Source organism: Lepisosteus platostomus, chromosome 7 (assembly GCF_059453375.1).
Source record: "Lepisosteus platostomus isolate fLepPlt1 chromosome 7, fLepPlt1.hap1, whole genome shotgun sequence".
NCBI lineage: Eukaryota > Metazoa > Chordata > Actinopteri > Semionotiformes > Lepisosteidae > Lepisosteus > Lepisosteus platostomus.
Window position 1 is genome coordinate 9089003 of NC_142617.1, and position 20616 is coordinate 9109618.

The following is a 20616-nucleotide window of genomic DNA, read 5'->3' on the forward strand; positions in this document are numbered from 1 at the left end:
CAACTGTTGACAATTATCTACTCTTAGATACAAATGAACAAGTGTTTTAAATGTTTTCTTAAAAAACTCAGTTCATCTCCTCTCCATAGAGCTTACAGAATGTGCTGGAGAACAACTTTTTTAGGACTCTTTAGAACAGTGCTAGAGTGTGTTATTTCAAATTGTAAGGAGGACATCAGTTTCAGAATCCAATACTATTCACGACTGTAAAGTACATTTAATAAGTTTGCATATACTGTAATATACTGTGGAATTTTGAGCAGCTAACCTTACTTATTCCATATTTGCAGATGGGATTTCAGTTTCCTCTTTCCTCGTTCATTCATGGTAAAAAGTTACTGTACTGTATTTCTTACAAAATTCCATTTTATATATAATAAAAAAAGTTTACAAGGGGGGTAATCAAAAGACTTCAGTGAAGACTTTTCAGATTATTTCTGGGTCATTTTCTCTTCTAGCTATTGAACAATGAAAGCCAAATTGAAAAGCAAACTGCCATTATTACACTGAACCAGCTATCTTCCAAATTCAATTCTTAACCGTTCATTCAAAATTCAATTCCAACTGTTCATCCTGGCTACTTTATGTAACTACCTATTCAACAGGTCTTTATTACATTCAAATTCTTTTAAAAAAAACTGCAGATCTCTTGAATAATTTTAGAACAATCGGTAGATGGCCTGGGTTAACGTAAGTATTGCAAATCTCTTCATTTTATTAATCAGTAAATGACTATAAAAATAATATATTGTAAAAAGCTTTTAAAGTATTATGTACTCAACATACTTAATATCTCTCTCAGATTGGCAAATTTCATTCTTCAGACGTAACACTGCTATTTCAATCATCAGACAAAAGAACAGTATTTACGTTTTGCATGGCAGATTTGTTTGTTACCCAACATTAGCATATATTTCTACCAAATGTTTTAATAGCCTCTAAGCATATGAAAGAAAAACATTCCACACATACAATTATGGACTGCAGCCATCATTTACATAATTAAAAACTCAAAACAATTATACGCTTTTAGATTGAAAATAAAGAATGGAAGCAGGGAGGAACTGATGGAAAAAACAAGAATTTCCGACTTGCTGGTAAATTATAGTATAGTCAGTCCAGTGGAGAGTTTGGTGTGAACAATAAGCATTGCTTAACTTTTTTTTTACCATCCCTCTTAAAATTAACGTTTCCACAATTTGCTCAAAGCCTGAGGTAACAAAGGGTGATCGTTGTTCCTTCTGTCAACGTCTATGGATGCATTTATTTTTTCTCATTATCTTACACATACAATCTTACAGCCCTTGTGTGGAAGGAAAGGCTTATTCAGGAAGTCACAGAGAGGTCTGAGATGCCAAGAAGTGATAAGGCTCATTTATTTTTATGGCCTTCATCAGCACATTCTTTTCTGCTTTAGGGCATAAAATACAATCCGCTGATTATAATCAGCGCCATATCAGAACAGAAATGTAATAGCCTCTTTCTGAAGGTGAATGAACGGTTGAAGGACGTTGTCCCCATTTAGTTTCCTAAAACTGCTACCGATCCTTCGTTAAAATAATTATTTATCTTGCTTTATATCTTAGCTGTCATTTATAAGATGGCAAGAAATGATTGCATATTGAGATGTTAATGAAAAATAATGAAGAAGTGTCTAATTAACACCCAGAATAATGACACTTTTTTTGTGATTTTTTACCTTGCATGAAAAGGTTCCTGCCAAGGGTTCATTTACACAAGGAATGATCTGAAAATTGAGCCCACGAACAATGGAATTAATTTGATACTTAAAATAATTTGAGGTTACCAAACATCTACACAATTTTAAAGGGGCTTAAAAACGAAGTCTTTGAAAAATGAGCACTATCACAACAAAGACAGCTAAGATAATTAATGACTGTTCATTTTTGTTTATGAATACACCTCTATCAGATGTTTATAAAATTGACCTTCTAAAGGTCAATTATCAGTTACAAAGGCTACAGACTTTTATTTATAGTTACACATATTTTGATTGTCTATTTAATTATATAAAAGTCACAATAAAAAAGCTTCTGGCTGTTAAATTTATTGTCTGAATTTGTTTGGCAATGTTTAAGTACATATGTCTGTACTCTCTTCCTGTGTGTAGTGCTTTAGAATATTATACTGACCAGTACTATAAAATGTAATTATTTTTATTACTATGATTAATAATAATAGCACTATTAGTCCTAGTATAAATAAAAAGTGTTCTAGCAGTGTTAGTCCTAATCCAATTTACAAAAAAATGTGAACAATACTGGTCCATCATTTCACTCAATAGAGTTGATAACCTTGTCCTGGGGAAAGATGAGCTTCCCTTTTTTCCTAAAAACAATTATAACAATCCTGGCTCAGTCTCACTCTACAAACATTGCAGTGGCTGTTTGAGGAAGCCAGACATCTCAACCTTATAGGCAGCTGTCATCCCTTTGAAAAAGCAGCTTAAGCCAAAGACAGTTATACAGTAAATAATACCACTGACCATCTGTTTCAGCAACTACCATTTGTGATGGAAATCCATGTTTTACCTACTGTATACTTTCTTGGATTTCACTTTTCTTAAGATGCTGTTACTACAATGAGGAACAACATCAAATAAATACTATCAAAAGAAACAGATCACTCAATTTATACATGAAAGCTTTTGTTTTGATTTTGATTGCCTGACCATTCATGACTGACCATTATAAGCTTGAGTGACGCATAAGCACTATAAATCACTTCATTAGTAAGAGAGTTGATTGGGCACAGAAATGAAATGATTTAACCTGCTGAATCTCAAGCCTAATGAAAAACCAGATGTGATGATGAACTAATGGTTGTGTATAATAGACCATCGACAAGGAAATCCAGGTGTGATGGTTTAGGCAAGACTATCTAGTCTTGTCACGTCAGAATTCCTGTAATGAGTAATGAGTTATTGCAACCTGATTGAATGGCACTATATTGATCAAGTCCTGGTGCAGAGCATGAGTTGCAGATGTACTGTAGTGCACGTATTGCATCCAACAGTGGGCACACATACTGAACTGTTCTTTGAGTCTGTGACTTTCACAGTTGACAGTCTGTAGCTCACCCCTTGAGATTGCAATTATTAATTACCATAATGTATGTACTGTATCATGACGATAAAATATTTGTGAACATTACAGAAATGATTGTCCTTTTTTTCCTGCTACAACTTTGTGAAAGTTGCAGGTAAAAGTTATGTTTCTGTTCATGATCAGTATATATACAGTAGTACAGCCCATCAGAGGTATATGCCTAATCAATACTGTGCATGTTCCAAAAAACAGGCAAATGTTCCAAGTTACTTAATGAGCTACTTTGCAATTTTCAGTTGAATATAATAAGATTTACATGAAAAAAAAAAATCAATGGCCAAAGGTTTGCAAGATAGAAATATTGCCATACAGATACCCTAACTTGTAAAATCAAAGAGTCAAAGAATGGAAACTATGTTGTGCAACCTGATCCTAAAAAAGTGTGTTTTTCCAAATTTCGTGTTCTGTGTAACATTGCTTTATCCTTCATCCGAGTCTTCCTTGATTTAGCATCTGCATGTAATTTCAACTTTTGCTTTCAGAACCTAGTACAGAATAGCAATTTCTATTTACTTCACTCCGTGTTAGGATTTTAAAAACTGCAATTAATTCTTCGTTAACCCGATACTGCATCTAATCTTTTGAGGCTTTTTCCATCTGTCCTTATAAACCAGCACGATTTAGGTCTCTGATTAGTATTCCTCTGCATGTAATATTTGTTTGAAAAATAATGTTTTAACGTAACTTTGTACTGTGAACTAATCCACAAGAAACTGATTCATTTACTTTATGCAAAAACAATAAACTACAAAATAAAAAATAAACATCTTATATTTTGAAATGTATGGTTTATATATATATAGTGCTATCAGGGGAGATTTCTATTTCTATTTTATATTTGTCTATTCAAACGTTTTAAAACAAATATACTGATTTGCATTGCATTACATTTTTTTCTTAAGTTCTAAAAAACAAAAATATAGTTTTTCATTGATGCTGATACATTTAGTATGTAAAAAATACTACATTCTGCTATGGTCATTAGGGCAGGGGTCTGGTCCACCCAATTTTATTGTTAACCATTTAACCATCATTTTCTAAAGACATGGAACAATTTGACTTTGATTAAAAAAGTTTTTTCAATTACGTAATATAGAGATAATCCATCTCCAGCATAGGGTTGCTGTGTTCTGGACCATGGGCCCTAGGTAGAATTTTAACAATTTTCCAAGATTTGGAACAGAAATCAGAATACCTTTCATCACTCAAGTTTCTGAACTTTCTTAATTAAAGCTTACATGCTAAATTGATTGATAATTTACACATTTTCATAATCTTTAAGATTTAGGGTAATTCCAAAAGAAATTGGATTGATGCTGTCCAAGACAAAGGCTGGTGACTCCCCCTTTAGGGGTCAAATTCCATTTATTAGTTCTTAATATCCTGTAATGGATAAAAAACACAAATAATGTTTCAATAACTAGCCTTAGTTTATAATTACGTGCATATACAGTATAGTTAAAAACATTCAGATTATTCTCAGATATTATTGCTTTATTGATACATCTTGTATTTGTGCATTGATAGTTTGATATACAAATACAAAGTGTCCTTTGAACCCCCTAAACTGAAGCACTGCCCTGCTTCTTTTACTAAAAATTAGACCAGACTGAAGAACATCTCTTTTCTACACGCACTGTGGCTATTATCCTGCTATACCTCAAAAGCAATAAGAACGTATTGAGCCTAATAAGTCTCTGAATAATGAACAGCTCATAGTATGAAGTGTTTAACAAGTTTCCTTGTCAGAATTCAGAGTTTATTATTAACTCAACAAAATGGAAGCCTGGAGATATACTGTTACAAATCAATTTAGTGTTCCATCATACTCAGTCCCTAATTGACCTCAGTTCCACATAACGTCACACATTTCCTCGAATGCTTCAATTTAAAGACTTTTTTTCAGAGGATTTCATGACTGTGCATAACGAAGAGATTTTACATCTCTTCCTGTTATTATACTGTGGGGATTTCAGTGGAAGAAATAATTCATCATCAGGCAACCTTAGTCTCCGATAGTATTTCTTTATCACATTGCATTATATTGTTAAATGGATATTTTATTTTATGCTCATTACTGTAATTATTGTATTTCTATTAGGAGCTAATGGCTTTTATTTGGTTGAAAGGAATTTGTTAAGATAAGGCAATGTCATCCTAATCTTTCCTCCACCCTTTAACTATATACAGTAGACTGAAGTTATTTTTGCTCTATCAGGAAGTAATGTGTTACTCCTAGAACAGAATATGCCTTTGCAACTACATTTATGCATTACATGACCCTATCATATAATAATTAAACTGTGGTTTCATACACAGAGTTTGTCAGTTATGAAAGATAGTTATTCAAAACTTTTCAGTGCTTATACAAAGTAACTGTAACTTTAGCAATTACCAGGCTTGAAGGTTTGCAGCAGAAGGACAAATGGTATAGGCTCACCCACATACTGTACAAAAAAGAGCTCATGGGAAAATAAAACTTTTCTATTTCCTGAAATAGATACAGTGCTCTTTCAAAAGAGGTTTATTGTTGAGCTCAAATGATAAATGAATGTAAAGAGTGTAGATAAAAACAAAATCGGTGGCTGAGCATTATCACACATGATTAAAAAAAGCTAGAGTTCTTGCAGTTCCTCATGTTAAATGTCTAAATCAAAGTTGTAATGTCTTTTGTGTCCTACAAGATAGCTTGTGCATAATTTATAATATGATATTGGTTTGGATTCTAAATATATTTTGTGACTCAAAGGAATCGCTTTAAATAAACCTTCTTAGATAAAGCTGAAATAAAAATATCACAATGCACTTTTACTTTTGCTATTGAGACAGACATAAGAGGTAATGCCCATATCAGAGCTATATAGGGCCATCAGACCAAAGCTCATCTTGGTTTCTGTAGGTTAAAGTGAACTGGAGAGCATGTGACCCCCCCGGAATGGGACGTAATGAAAGTAAACATGTGGAAATTCACCCTTGCTGTTGTGTTTGATTACATCCACCCAGTCATCCATTTTCTAACCATTTTATCCAATACAGGGTCGCAGAGGAGCCGGAGCCCATCCCAGTAAACAAGTGGAACAAGGCAAGATACAGTCCATCACCGGGCACACAAAGACTCACACCAGGGCTAATTTTTCCAGAAGCTAATTAACCTGCCAGTATGTCTTTGGACTGTAGGAGGAAACTGGGGCACCCAGAGGAAACCTGCACAAACACGGGGAGAAACTCCAAGCAGATAGCACACCAGGAATTGAACCCCAGGCCCCAGCTCTGCAAGACAGAAATGTGTACCAGATCCCCCTGGATGGTAACCAAACCTGGGGGAAATCTGGCACATTAACCCCTGTTTTAACCTTATTTAGGCTGCATCAAGACTGTCGTTGCAGTTTTCGACCTTTCATCAGTTCGCAACTACACACCTACTTAACCATGTACAGTAGTACCTTGAATTAGAGAAGCAGTGGAAATAACCTGGACCCAGACTCACTCCTTACCCATGTACATGCTTACAACACGGAAGTGACCAAGGCTGCTACTCTTGTGAGAGCCTCCCCTGCTCTCAGTAACCTTACCTGTCTGTGTCCAGGGAAAAAAAAATCCTAGATGTTTCACTCCTCACTCCTCTCAAGCCTTTAGCCTTCCACTACAAGGAGCCTGGGCTCTTCCCCTGAAGCTTTCAATGGGAGCGAACACGGACAGACGCCTTCTCTCAAGCCGCGTTTCTCTCAGACAGCCCTGTTCTCGCCACCAGAACAGGGTGAACGTTATATTGATCAATCCCTTCTCACTGTCCCCGTGACAGTGTTTCAAACTCCCCATGAGTTGACCCTCAGAGTCTCCCTGTGAGGCCCCCTGTCTTGCGGACACACCTGACAGAGAAGGTCTGACTGCCCCGAGTTGAACCGTTCATCCACGTTTCAACATGTGACTCGGTCACTGTCCTCGTGACAGCAAGGTTTAGCTCCCCCTGAGAGCACATACCTGTTAGCGAGGGTCTGACTCCCCTGAGTCAATCTAGACTGTTTACTCACTGAACCTTTATATAGGCCATTAGCTTCACCCAATTGAAACCAGCTCTCTAATACTCTCTTGCGTATACTGTACAATCTTAACCTATTCCTGTGTGGATCTGGGGTGTCTTGCCAGTGCCCTCTGGTGGCTTAACCCTTTATCTGATACTCCAGATCCAGTCGCCCTCTTACACAATGCTAACCACTGTGCCACCATGCTGCTCTGTTAAATTACAATATGGTTTTAATTGATTTTATCTTTTCATCGTATGCAGTATATTACCCTTTAAGAAATCATTTTGACATCATTGGTGTGCTTCTTAAAAACAGTGGGGGTGGAGTAAAAGTCTTAAAACTGTAGGAAATGATCTTACAGTTTCAGAAATGGAAATCCATACAGATAAAGGTTTGTTCCAATATATCCAATAAGGGCAAGAGAACCTTGAAAATTAATTTTCTTTATTCATTGTGTATTTGCCAGTAATTATGAACAAACTGACTACAGTACATGTGGCACACTGATCTGCAATTCAGAAACGAGAAGTAAAGACAGCCCCCAAAATTAGCAATTTAAATAAGAAACATCAGCAAGAATGCATGGACGAGATTAAAACAAACAGGCCATCAAACCCAATAAACATTGTATGATCCCTATAATGAATAATGAGACTCTGCTGTGCCCAATTAACGATGGAGTGCCAACTGCATTTCAAGCCAAAGTGAACATATGGGTAATTATTGGAGAACTCTGACTCTAACATCAGCATATTAAATGTGGTACATTTTTAAGATTCTGTCGCATTTCCTCGGATGGCTGTACAGTATGCCGCCTAATGGTTTCCTGCAAGTAGGCCACCAGGAACATTTGGATCCACTGAAATGGAATATTGCATCACAGAGCCAAGACTGAGCCAGTTCAGCCAACACCACGAGCCAAAGAACTGAGAACAAGTATTGCCATCTATCACCTTCAAATCTCAGCTGCAACCCTGAAACACCTTCTGTCCTACAGTCAATTTACTTTAATTATGTGCCACATGAACAATACACATATACCTCCCTCAAAATAAAAACAATTAGAAATCATCAGAAAATCCTAGTTGTGAACTGAGCGAATTCAGCATTAATATTTTGTTGCCTTTGCACTTTCCTGGGAGGGAAATTGTATTAACAATATAAGGCATAAAATGCTCAAAGTGATATGAATATGTAGAAAAAAAGATCTCAAGGTGAATGTATCCTATATGAGGTTACATAGGAGGAAACATGGTCAAAACCCTGGTAAATGGTTCGCTGAGAAAAGGACAACCTGTATCAAGGTGTTCCTTATAATCTTCTAAATGGATAGAGGTTAAAGAATATCTCTAAGTGGAATCGGGTATGTCTAATTCCCTGACACCCATGACAGTCTCTGCAGTTAAATGCATGCAAAGGAAAAAGTAAGGGACAGCTATTGGAACAGTGTAGCAGCAGGAGGTGGTGGAGGTTTGATTAAGGTCAAGTTATTAAAAGACAAGGTCACTGGTCTAAAAGATTCAAGAAATCACAATGGAAGACCTTATATGACAATTACACAAGCACAAAGAGAAAAGAACACCATGACGTGCAAGATAATGTACCTTTAAAAAAAAGATTGAAAATTATAAACCGTTATCTACAAGCGTACATCTAGTATATGATACAGAACAGTAGTAGGAGCCATATCAGTATTATGAACAGTAAAAAATGTGGCTGCCTATTTTCTTCTCTCTACACTTCTTTTGTCACCTCGCAACATTAATCTTTTCACAGAATATGCTTTATGTTCTGCATAGATTGATTTATAGAAATCATTCATGCTAAAATGCAAGTCTGCATATAAAATCACATACTGTACCAGTGAATAAGTAGGAAAACATAACGGTGCAATCAAAGTGTACAATCAACTAGTGTTTTGGTATTCTCGTTAATAAGAAAAATGAAATTAAAAAGAATCTATCATTGTCAGGATTGGACTTATAAATAAAAATATAACATTATGTATTATTTTAATTAGTATTGTGTACAGTATTGGGGATTCTTATTACACACAAGTGCACTCTAATCCAGAAAGTTTAAGATTAAAAATAGTTGACAGCTATAGAATACTTTTTGATATATTTATATTTGCAAAAGTGCTAATTAGCTGGGTTGGTTGCCTTTGATTTATTTAGCCATTCTCTTCAATACTTAATCAGCTGTAACCCATGATCCATGCAATGAGACCACTCATTTAATTATCTTGCATGCAAATGCTTTAGAAATCCAAGCCTTTAAAACCAAGGGCATTTAAACATCAAAGGGAATTAGTACGTTTCCTACAATTACAATTCAAATATTAATTAAGCAGTAATCACCTACAGTATATTGTTTAGGGAGTATTAAGACAACAGGAGGCAGCAGTATAACTGTGAAAGTAAAAGACAGAAAAGTTAATTAAATATTAAAAAGGGTGATGATGGAAGTAGATATCTATGTACTATATTTCCTTCCTTCTGTGCAGCTTCAGAGCTCTAGTGTGCAGGAAATAAATCACATAGATACTATTGATTTTTCAGAGATTTAGTAAGAACAGAATTTTTGCAAAGAATTCTTTGAAATTGTATTGTTTGTTTGTAATGCAATGTTCGCCTTTGATTTTACCCATTTACATCATTATATATAAATACTTGTCAATCAGCCCAGAACCAAGGAGGATGTTACTAATGTTTCTGGCCTAATAGGTAAGCCTTGATTTCACTGCTTGTTAACTACTGTATAGCTGAAGTAATCAAATGTCAAAACAGCAAAGGCAATGCTCACATTATTCAGTAAGAACTGTGTCTATCCTTTCTGGTTAACACCAAATCCTGCTGTTTTGCATTGAAGACATGTATTGTAAAGAAAAGTGGATGATGACTTTTCAGTGTATGTCACAGAGAGTGTGCGCAATGTCTTATGTGTATTCCACTTCAGGGAACTAGGTGTTACAGTGATCACTAGGTAGAGCTTCATGATAGGAAAGCAAAGCTGAAGTGTTCTGTCCTTGCTGGTCCCAAATCACCAGCATACTGCCTCACCAGTGTGATGAATCATGGCCAATACCTTAACTGAGGAGATATTCATTATATATAGTGAAATGTATATACTGTATGTAATTATATTTTACTTCATTGATCACTGTAAATACAGTACATAATATTAGGAGCAAACAATTGCAGATTTGAGAACATACCAGAATCCTATTTTGAATCTCTGGTGCGTATATACATTGTATTGATAAAGCTAGCCCACCTTCTCTATTACATTTTAATTATGCTGAATCACTGTAAACTGACACTATGTGTGACTCTAGTCCTGGAATATTTTTTGAAAAGTTTAAAAGAAGTTTAAGACACATGATCTCTGTATTTATCAAGGTAAATACATTTTACTACCTTCTTGTCTCACATACAGTAGTATGGCGCTATTTATATGAAAGTCAAACAATTATTTTTTTCCAAACAAATTAAAAATAATTGGCTGGTTTGCCACACTACTGACAACTACCTTAATGGTTTTAATGGATGTGAAGTGAATGTTAGTGGTATTCGATTCATGAAAGGTTTACCAGCAGCAACAAACATTTGCTCAGTGCATTCAGGAAATTAATCTAGTGCATGAGAGTCAGTGATAATTTTTGTAGTATTATTAATTTTCAGAAGTTTTAAAGACAACTGCCAAATTTTTCATCATTTCTGTTTGTATATCCTCTTGCTTGAAATATGCATGTTGTTAGTTTATTGCTTAAGAGTTAATTACAATTAATTAGGGATTACCTTCCTTGTCAAAAACACAGATTTTGAAACAAAATAATAGAAATACAAAATCAGAGATATATTCTATCTACACACTTTTTAAATAGTAAATATTAGTCAATAAAGTACAACGGAAGCACATAAAGTAAGTAAATTGTGTTTATTCCATGGTGTGCATGTAAATGGTGTTCAAGGCCTTGCATGCATAAATGATTTCTAATCATGCAGTGGAAAAGTGGTAGAACCTACCTGTAGCCATAATAATCACACAAATAATAAAATCTCCCTGGAAACACAGCCTTTGAGGCATGCAGTCTGGACTATTACAAGTTCTTTTTACATTATTTGCCTCAATGGCAGCATGCCCTGCCAGTAGCTTTTCATTATAAACTTTCATCATTTGGAATAAAGCCAAGTTTCAGTTATCTAGAGATGCACAAATGCTGAGAACCAAACTGTATTTAAGATTAAAAAAGGAAAAAAGAAAAAGAAGCCCACATGATATAAGTCAAATTGTGGTGAATGTATGTTTGACAATTCCTCAACAGTTATGGCCCAGAATGTCTTCAGAGAGCTTGAGAATTTTAGTTCACAATTTTCTCTGCTTCTGGTCTGAAAAGATTTACTAATATTAAGGGAAGGATGAGGGGAATGTGTTTTCTACTCTTGAAAGCAGTCATCAGCAACTAGCATAGGGTACAGAACACAATCATTCCAGAATCATCCATCTTGCACAGCAGAATGCCTCTGCTTTTTTGTTGTGGAGTGGACCTGCTGAGCTGCGATTTCCCAGAAGTGTTCTGTTGTTTCTTGAAAATAAAGTGGAATGATGGGATCTTAAGAGCATCAGATATAACTATCCCAGACACACAAAGCCTCCAGCCATCGAAACAGTTGAAATAGTTACAGAAACATGCAAGGTTGAAACTTGAGCACACTGAATCTGGTTATTAATAACATTTATCAATCATCATTTATGTCTATTGTATACAGTAGTGTCCTTTATAGCTTTAGTCCTTGCAAAGTGTGGCTATTTGTCTCTCCACTTAACTTACATTAATACTACCATAATATAGATTCAAGCTGCCAAAAAAGGAGAATTAGCATAACAAAGTCCATACTGAAAATAAATGTTAAAAACTCAACTATCATTATACATAGGGATGTTAGCCATTTTAAGGTTACCATGTAATGCAAACCAACCATAACTTCATACTTAATCATCGGATGCTTTGGTATGAAGGCTGCCTTTTATTGCACTTGGAAACATGTGAGTTATTGTAGCATTATACCGGTGAAATGACTTGCTCAGTCAGAGGAGGGGTCACAGGATGAAAATCACAGAACTGTGTAAGAGCTTGTTAAGGATAACAACACATTGCATGATAAAGGAAAAAAGCTTAAAAATCCATTAGTCAAACAATTAGGTCAGCTTTCTTCTTTTCTTCTATATGTGAAAAAGTCCAAATGAAACTGTCTATCCATCCTAGAAATGAATAGCATCCCTTTGCACCCCTTTCAACTGCAATTGGCTGTGTTGTCCCAGTTTCATTATTATTTTTAACCACACCCCTATGTGTGCAATACTAGTTTAAACATTCTATATTTAAAGTGAGACTTCTAAGCTATTCATGATTAAATGTACAGTAATATCTCCAGTTTTATTTATACTATAGCTTACATTTCACAAATCTACTAAACGTTTTTACATCACTAGTTGTTAGTGTTAACAGGTGACAGATCACCTTTATTCACTGTTAAGTTATATGGCATAGCTGTGTCAGAACTGAAGTTCTTATCACTAATTGTGCAATTTGTAACTGCTCACAGTCCAAAAAAACATTTACTGTGCGCTCCTAGTATATAGTTCTTGTTATATACTACATGTATGAAAATACAATGTTTACAACTAAAAGGTGGCTATTTTGCTCATCAAGCTCATTTAGCATTTAGTAATGGTGTGATCTAGTCCTTTACAGTATGTGAGGATCTCATAAACCCATTTCTTAAAAGAAGCCAGGGTATCAACATTGCTGGTTAAATTCTGCTATACTCCTAAAGCTCTCTGGGTAAAAAAAGTGCCTACTGTTTCAGTCTTGTATGAACTTCCCTGCAGTTTCCATTTGTTTCCTCTTCTTTGTGATTCACTGTTAATTCTGTGTTTTAACAGTACACGCACACAAATAACACATTCACAACAGGGATCCAGACATTTTCATACATTCCTGAAAAATCAACCACACCTGTAAGCCCAAAGTCAAAAGTGTCAGACTATGACAGCAATGGCAAACCAGTGGCAACAAGTAAATCATAAATTTATGTTTAGGTTGTCATACAAATGTAAATGACAACCTACATGTACATCTACAAATGTAGGTTGTCATACATTGCCAAACACAGCTATAGTTTTTTAACATTGTTTGTTTGATCAAATCAGACTGCTTTGAGATGTCTACGGTGTTAATGTGCACGTCACACAACTCAAATTGAAAACCTAAAGCATACAGAAGTAAATTGTAGAATTAGGTTAATGCATAACTTAGAGGAAGAAAAACAGTTTTTCACCTCCCCACATACACATACAAACTACAACCCCATTTGCTAAATGGAAACACTCAGGCTTCAAGTTTCACCTGCTTCTGTTTTGTCTCATTTTTGTCTGTTGCAAAGGGCCCTTAATTAGGTGTTTTATTAATTTTAAGGGCATTGCTTTGTTTTCAGGCAATTAACTTGGTTCTCTCTCTTAAAAAAAGAAAATGAAATAGCTGGCTTTGAAAACAAATCCAGTGCTAAACAGCACTGAAAACAAAGGATTCAAAATATGCGCTTTCTGAGCAGTATTGCTCAAAGAGGGTACATTCTCACTTTGTCATAATAATATGTAATCCCATACTCTAGAAATAAAAAGCTACTAAATGAATCAGTTTGGCAAGGGTGAGCTCTGCAGTGACACCAGAATGACTTGATGCTTAAACATTTTTTGAATTACCTAGAAATTAGTTCTTTCCTCACAGAAAATCTTCAAATATATAAAGGTACATAAAAGTTCAAATGAATTCCTTTGAATCTGTAATCATCTTTAATAACACATCTCGATATAAAATATAAAATAATGTAATGAAGCTAGGATTGATTAATCTCTTAATAGACACAGTATCTAATAATGAATGGGGGTGGAAGCTTAAAATAACTGATCAAGGCTGATGAAATCAGTGTGGTGATGCACAGATCTAAAGAGAGTATCTGGACTCTTAGCTTTATCTGGGCTCTTAGCTTAGGATGGTAAATGAAGAACTAAAATACACAAACAGGAATGTTATGAAACAAAGAAATAATTGATGTCTCCAATTTAGATCTGTCATACTGTAGCTGGTCTCATTAAGTTTGCCATAACATGGCAGTGATACAGTACCTTGCAGCCAGTGCCCAACTCTACTATACCTATTCAAAAGTTATGACATATTCTTTAACGTAAAGAAAGATCATAAATGAGAAGAGGCCATTTTGTCCATTAGATACTGTTAGCTGAGGTCATCCAGTCAATTCTTGTAAGAAGTCAGTGTAACAAGTTTGATAAAATGACTGGATAGTGTTTTCCAGACTCCTACAACGCTTAGTGTAAAAATGCCTCCTTCTCTCAGTCTTAATTCTTGTGTGGTCTCCTTGTGTGCTCTGGTGCATGTTTCACTGTCAGTTCTGAAGAAGTCTGATCGGTTGACTCTCACAATGCTCTTGAATCAGTTCCCCTTGTTATCTTCTCTGCTGAACAATAAAATGCTTCAGTTCTTTTAGCTTGTAAGAAAAGGACATTCATTTTAAGCCCAGAAATGTATTTTTTCACCAATGGGAGGAAAGTAGAATTAAAAAACAATAATTGTACATTTACATGATTTTTAATGTGTTCTTGAGTGTCTTTTGTATTCCTTAAATTATCGGAGTATTTCAGAATTAAACTATTATTGTTCTTAAAGTCAAGCTTTTAGCTTATTGTCAATTACGACACATTTGAATAAAATGTGCGGTAAGTATTTATCGTGATGTCTGCATTTTTTTTTAGTTAAGAGAGAGTATGATGTTCTAATTATTAATGAGTCAGGTGGCTTTGATTAAGGGAAAATGGATACAAAATTGATGAAGTTTTGAAGAGCCTTGTCATTAATTCTGTCACTGAATTGTAACTTTTCTCATGAACTTTAATTAATCTCACAAAAACCTTTAATTTTTAATAAGAACTAAGTGTGTTTCATTTTTAAAATCTAACTTTTAAAGATAATAGCAAATTAATTCAAAACCAGTGACTCACATTATACCACCCACTCAGTCCTTGCATTATTAGCTTGCCTACTCTTGTCTCAAGAACCTTTGAGAAAACTAGCTCTTGACCAAGTTGTACCAAGAGGCAGACAAAAATAACATTACTATGAGTTACAAACATGCTTCATCATTATAATTAAATGGCCCTTGAAATACTTTAAACCCTGTTGCAGACTCAAGGTGTTGATGAATTAAACCCATGCAAACACTATACATAATCTACACTTCAGCTTTTTGTGCATCTATGATTTTCTTAAAGTCTACATGTATAATGTAACTAGACATACTTTCCATGCTTTTATATCAGTTATTGTACATTCAGAAATCACTGAAGTATTTTCTCTTGAAATTCAATCAAAACTAGCAGACAATTGTACTGTTTCTAATAGACTTACAGTACAATGACCTTAAAATGTATGACATCCATGATCATTCAATACATTTTCTCTGTAAACTTCACTAATTGATTTTGGTAAAACAGGTACTGAAGAAACACAAACACATTGCATTGGCTTGACAATATTTACTGTACCTCATTGTATAACTGGCTTGAGAGTAAATTGCTTATTGCAGAAATGTAATTAAAAAAGAAGTAGCTAATCATTGTCTTGTGCAAAATTAACTTACAGTACATTATTATGGAAAAAGCACAATGTGCTGCACAACTATCATTTACCATGGTAACCAAAGTTTTAGTGCAAATTTTATGCAGCAAAAGTTTCATTATCTAGTGCTGCTAAATATTGTTAAGTGCACATCCTCAGTTTAAATTCTTCAGGCACACTGTATCTCTTTTAGGTACTTTGGAATTAAATGTTTCAGCTGAAAAAAATGTATTATTCTTCCTTTATATTTTCTAAATAAAGAGTTTATCTATAGAGAGAGAGAGTCCAAAAAGTTTTCTCAATAAAATGAATGGAAGCAGCAGAATTTGAAGTGAATTTCAAATATGAAGGTAGGGCAAAATTGTTAAGTAGCATCTGCTGTGGGACAAAATATAAGGAGTTTGACATGATATTTTTAGACTTAGTGACAGACATTGCCAACCAATACATTTATAATATAAATATATAAATTGGTTTAAATCCATCTGCTATTGAGGTAAAGTTTGTCATAAATTAAGTAATTAAAAGACTTCAGGTGATGGTGGATGAGTTACAGAAAAGCACCCATGAAATTATCTCGAATGGATGACATCCGACCTACTCTTTCTTTGCAAAAAAAAAGGACTAGTAAACATGTTTTTGATTCCTTAATTTTAAAGTCACAAAAACACTTTAAGAGTAAGACAATAGGTAATAGGAAGCGATGGAAAAAATCCACATTGGGAGACTAGAAGAAAACAATGGATTGTAGTTGCGAAAGAAATTCAAACAATTATCAACACAAATGTCCCAATCTAAATGTCCGTCATCCCATTGACAAACATTGTAAATGCATATTACAGGATGGTAGAATAGCCAAGCAAACACAGAGAGACAGATATTCCTGTTTATTGACTTGCCCTGTTTAGCATAAAAATCATTAAAAATGAATTTTTAATCAGAAAGAAAAATGAAAATTGAGAAAGACAATATCGTATGGCGGTTTTAAGGTTTTAAATTGTTAAAATACTATGAAATCCTGAAGTGTAATTTACCAGTTAGATCTCTTAAACATATCTCACTTCTAAGTTTCAAATATACTGTATTAGCATTAATTATAGTGAAGAACAACTTGTACTTGCTGATTTATTCACTGTAGTACAGTATAATTAATGCAAACAAGAGTTCATATAGATTAATCCTTCACAAGGGATTATGGGAGACTCTCTGTAATAGTTAACAAATGGCAGTGACATATCAAAACATGCTGACCTCTCTAGTAGTCAATGGCTGTGGACCAAGTGGACCAATAGCACTGCAGAGAACAGGAAACCACATACTATGGTACATTACAGAAAAAATGCAAATGTGATTTTAAAATATCAACCATCAGTATTCATATTTCTGCCTTAATATGTTTTAATGGTATCACATGTACAATGGAAGAAAAAGAATTAAGGAAAATAAAGAACACAACTTATGGAAAGAAACAGATAAGCAATAATTGCACCATGACTGACATCATGTGCCATAAAATGGTATATTTACTCTAAAAAACACATTCACAGAAAATCACAGACTATTATTGAAACCCTGCAATTTACCACAACAACAGATACTGAAAGGAAATAAAACAATTGAGTACTGTAACCAATATTTATTGTGCTTATGTTTTTCCATATGCATTTCTGCTGCTATGGAACTTTTTGGGAATTTCAAAAACCCTCTCTAAAACTATTTAACTTTTGTCAGAATTCTAACTAAATCTTTCATTAGAAAGCTTTCATTAGAAAAAATGTTATTTTCTTGATGTTATAATCAAGTTGCCTAGCTACCAAGGAGGCGGTGTGTTTCGGGAGTTGAAAAAAAAAGTCAAACTAAAATGAAACACATCAAACACTGATAAGTTAGACAAAACCAATGCAGCCCAGCCAATGAGAAGATGGGCAAAGGAAGTGGCATTACATTACAAATGTGTTCAAACGTGTTTCTCACATTTAATAGAAAAAAAAATCCAATAACTTAATTTGTGTCACTAAAATCACTTCAACTCCACAAAGGAACTGTATTGGAGGTAATAACATTTCTACTTGCATGAATTATGAAAGCCCATAACACCATTTCAAACTCTTCATTTGAAGCACCAAGACGTCTTTTCACTTATTAAATGAGGGCACTCATAGCATTGATCACTTGAAAAAACCTGGGTGTCTGAGCAGCCTGAGAGCCCATATTTCAGTCCATTAGGGAAACAGCAGCAGCAGGGGCTATTAAGTAACACCACCTAAGAATTGAAAATGAGAAATAAGAAACCCCTTTTCTCCAGAAGACAGAAACATACCTGCAGTAAGCAGCACCTCAGTCCTCCTGTAGCAAAGAATATAGGGAAGCACAGTTTTCGGAGAACGTAACTGTATCTTGCTGGTGATGAGGCTATTAAACCACTTAAAATGTTACCGCAGATTAGTGATAACTGTATGCCACCAGATGTGAGAGCGTCTTATTGCCGGTTCATGGTTCATGAAAATCTGCCACTGTTGCTGCCTTTTCTGTTCTTACAGACAGAAGTGCTTAGGCGCTAAGAAGCAAGGGTGCTTTTGACTGCGGCTGCTAATGCTCCACTTTGGGAAAAAAAAAGGCAGTGCAGAAGTATGTGTGTGCTTCTGTGTGTGTGTGTGAGAGAGAGAGAGCCTCCACTAACTGCATGCACCCATCATTGGGTGGCTACAGGCAGAGAGATGTGATATGCATGGTAAAAATGCACATACAAGGACTGTTGCTTCAGGAGTAATAACCTAGCCTTGTCTAATAGTAATTACATTCCATCAAGCTTGCTGCTGAAGACTAATGCTATGTAGGCATGGGGGAAAAAAAGACTATGTTAACTGTTTATCACATTATGGTTTCAAACATAAGCCTCTTTTTTTTTAACCTGAGAATGTTTTTTTTTCTACAATGACAGAGTAGCCTCTAAAACACATTTGTGAAATACTCAGATCAGTGAATCAGTGTTTGATTGTGGAAGCCGTATACCCAAAAAAAAAAGAGCAATGTAGAATTGCTTTAAGTGGAAAAACACACATGCTGCATTTAGATTATTACAATAAAATAAAAAGGTTTTGTCCATTTGTTTGTTTCTTCTATGCATTATTCCGCAAACGATATTACTTCATTATCAATGTTTGTGGAACATGGTGCAATATTATCTTTAGTAATCTCCTCCTTAGAGAATGTTCATATAATAACGTGATATTATTATTACATTTATTATACTAAAAAGAATATTGTATTTTGAAAGACACGTTCCTCAATAACATACAGTGCACTTTATGAAGTATCACATTCAGGACCACGGACAGCTCATCTATTTCAGTAAAGGAAATGTAAGGGGCGTTTCCATTTAAGTGGCTCAATATGTTGGCTTTTTTCCACTGAGATGTTTTTTAAACTGTAGAAGGATAGTTTCTGCCTGAACTTTACATCCCTTCTAAACCTTTTTTTCTGCAGCCAAAGATAAACATGTCTTTTACCTTAGAGAAAAAAATGCAAAATGCAGAATATCCTCTGCAATCAGACAATTTTTCAAAAAAGAGTACCTGGAAACAAAAATTAGAAAGTTATCAATAAACAATAAGTATCTACCTAAAAAATAACCTAAAACTAAACGCATTTAGAAATTAACTGGAATTGTGATCTACATTTTGATATAACCACATTGAACTTAAACGTAAACTCTATACATTCCTTTCAGAAACACATTTATCTACACTGATCATGTTATTAGAAATCTGCTGAAAGTAAGATATTTTTGTGATTTTTGAACTTCTTAAAAAAATTTTTTTATTAGGAAAAAAAGGGCAAAACAAAATTGACAAGCTATTTACAGCTACTGCATGTAAATGTTATTTTTCTAATCTTACAAGTAATTTCATAATACTGGTATACAGTGTACCTCGTTAGCAACACATTACATATTTACATTTCGGTTTCAGCTCATCCTGTAGTACATAAAAGATTTTTCAATTATAAGTCTGTTAGGTTTTTTTATTTGCTATGAAATGACCTTTAACAAGAGCCAGAAACAAAACTCATCTAATCTTTCTGATCTTCAGAAGAATATCATGGAGACATGACCTTTTCATTATCCACTAGTTTGCTTTGTTGATTTGGTTTCAGTGCTGCAGGCTGCTGATAATATGTCAAGTTATCCGCATTTGTTTTTAGCACATGAAATTCTTGTGTTAAAAAGCACAGACAAACTTGTATTATACCGTAAGTGTTGCTTCCCACTGAAATAAGTTTATAACTTTCACTTTGCTATCTAAAAGAGAGCAATTCAGGATACCAATTACTGACAAAACAGATACGGAACAGAATCATCATTGTTTGACCCACGGGGTCAAAACAGAGTCATCATTGGTTTAAATCTTCTCAGCAATACATTTTGCTACATGACTGAGCTGACAGTTTTAATGCTTTTTATCCTATCAATTGAGTTTTTACTACTGAGAGTACATCAGAGGTGAAGCAGTAGCATGAATATTCTTACCATATCCTACACAATGTATACATGAATGATAGTGCTGGTTGACACAGATCAATACCATAAAAAATCTACTTTCTATTTTAAATGGTTACAGGAATTAGTAGCGGAGCTTAATTTAGCAGAAGCAAACATACTGTAGCTAAGCAATACGTTGTCATTTGTGTAAATTAAATGTTCTTAAAATAACTGGCATAATTAAACATGTATAATCTGACATATAATCCAGATTTTTGTGCTACT

General features: G+C 34.5%; 1 long non-coding RNA gene across 1 annotated transcript in view; it reads right to left on the minus strand.

Moving 5' to 3' along the window:
- The window catches only part of LOC148658079 (uncharacterized), a 117097-nt gene extending 98685 nt beyond the window's left edge, over positions 1 to 18412 (minus strand). Inside the window, exon 1 of the long non-coding RNA XR_015940543.1 lies at positions 18172 to 18412. This is a non-coding gene — a long non-coding RNA (uncharacterized LOC148658079). The remainder of the gene's footprint in view (positions 1 to 18171) is intronic.
- Between the last annotated feature and the right edge of the window lie 2204 nt (positions 18413 to 20616).